Consider the following 2,095-nt stretch of genomic DNA (forward strand, 5'->3'; position numbering starts at 1 on the left):
AATAAATTAAAAAAAAAAAAACTTTTTTATTTAAATTCAGGGCATTAGTGTTTGTAAAATGACTCTTTCATATAGTGTTCATTAAAAAAATGACGATGATTCCACTTGGGACCTGTGGAATGGTACATTAGCTTATTTGTTTTAGTTGTAAATACTTGTCATGTATTGTTGTTTTTCTGACATGTTCTACATCCTGGAGGACCTCCTCCCTATGGATCAATTGGAATGAAAGTAAATCTAATCCAATCTAATCTAATGGGCCCACAGGAGAGTGAAGTGTGCTGACTATTTGCATATGAGGTCTGTAAAAGGAGTCTTTGGAAGATCAGATCTGTATTATGGTCATCCTGTAAGGAAGCAGCTCAAGTTCAAATAGTGCAATCATTTTATCTGGAATATAAATGGGACTGTTGTCGCCCGAGTGCCAACAAAAAAGATACTATAGCTGTAACAATTGAAGGTCAAAAAGTTGTGAAAGTGAAGAGGTACATGACTCACAGTATTAAAGAAACTTTTGTAATTTACAAGAGCAACTATACAACTCCACATATTGGAAGATCAAAATTTTATGCACTACGATCTAAGTGCGTAGTTCCCCACCCACCTACGGATGTCTGTTTATGTGTGTAATGAGCGAATTTTGAACTTTGTGTGGAAAATTTGAAGAACTTGCTCGAGCAAGTGTTATATGACACCTTGGTTGGGCATGTGAAGTCAGTAGTAGGCTGTGCCGTAAAGTGAGAGACTTGGTTGTTTCAAGAATGTGGCGACCGCACTGGAAAGGGAGGAATGCCTTTACAGACACTTGGCCTGGAAGATGTAGCAGATAACACTGCAGAAATTACATATGCAACATGGGAGCAAAATAAAATGATTACGAAAACTGTTGCCTTTGACAGTTTCACTGATGAACTTAGTAAATGGTCAGTGAAAGTAGTAACACACCAGCATCTGAAGAAATTGCAACAACCACACATTGCAGAAGTGAAAGGGTGTGTTCAGGCTGAAGAATTATGTTTAGTGCTTAACTATGATTTTGCTGAGAACTGGTCTGTAATTCTCCCACAAGAAGTACAAGGGTATCATTGAAGTAATGACAAGGTTTCAATTTTTACAGGAGTGACATCTTCAAAACAAGACCACAAGTGTTGCAATTATAAGTGATGACACAGGACATGACTCAGCACATGCTTTGCTAGCAATGCGCTAAATTCTTCAACTGCAAACGGGCAGAGAAGATCATCATTATTTCTGATGGTGCTCTTAGTCATTTTAAAAATCGTTACCAGCAGTTTGAATTGAGTAAGTCGCTTATGCCAACTGACTGGGTATACAGTGCTACTGGTAACGGGAAGGGACCTTGTGATGGTGTAGGAAGCCTGCTGAAGTGCAATGCTATGCAACATAATCTTTCCACACCAAATACAGCTACAATTCAGAACGCTGGTGATTTTACGAGTCGTGAAATCTTAACACATCCACAGCCCTCATTCTTTTGACCAAAGAGGAAATCGAAGAATTCTGTGAGCAGAAAAAAGAAGAATGATCCAAAAAAACTGCTCCTGTGAAAGGAATTCAGAAGGCACATTTTTGGACTCAAAGTGATGGGTGAACTCATATTGCTTGAAGAGCAAGAAAGAAGAAATTTGGTTCGTTCACACCTCAGAAACAGCAGGATAATATTCAGATTCCAGAATGAGATTTTTACTCTGCAACAGAGTGTGCACTGATATGAAACTTCCTGGCAGATTACAACTATGTGCCGGACCGAGACTCGAACTCGGGACCTTTGCCTTTTGAGGGCAAGTACTCTACCAACTGAGCTACCCAAGCATGACTCACACCCCGTCCTCACAGCTTTACTTCTGCCAGTACCTCATCTCCTACCTTCCAAACTTTACACAAGCTCTCCTCCAAACCTTGCAGAACTAGCACTCTTGAAAGAAAGGATACTGCAGAGACATGGCTTAGCCACAGCCTGGGGAATGTTTCCAGAATGAGATTTTCACTTTGCAGCAGAGTGTGCGCTGATATGAAACTTCCTGGCAAATTAAAACCTGAGAAGGGGGATGTTTGTGGTGTGTGTGTGTGTGTG

General features: G+C 40.1%; 1 non-coding gene across 1 annotated transcript; it reads right to left on the reverse strand.

The window, feature by feature from the left end:
• Nucleotides 1-1,759: 1,759 nt before the first annotated feature.
• Nucleotides 1,760-1,834, reverse strand: Trnal-caa (transfer RNA leucine (anticodon CAA)). The gene has a single exon. It is a non-coding gene; the product is annotated as a tRNA-Leu (tRNA).
• Between the last annotated feature and the right edge of the window lie 261 nt (nt 1,835-2,095).

The sequence above is a fragment of the Schistocerca cancellata genome, chromosome 2 (genome assembly GCF_023864275.1).
Source record: "Schistocerca cancellata isolate TAMUIC-IGC-003103 chromosome 2, iqSchCanc2.1, whole genome shotgun sequence".
Taxonomy (NCBI): Eukaryota; Metazoa; Arthropoda; class Insecta; order Orthoptera; family Acrididae; genus Schistocerca; species Schistocerca cancellata.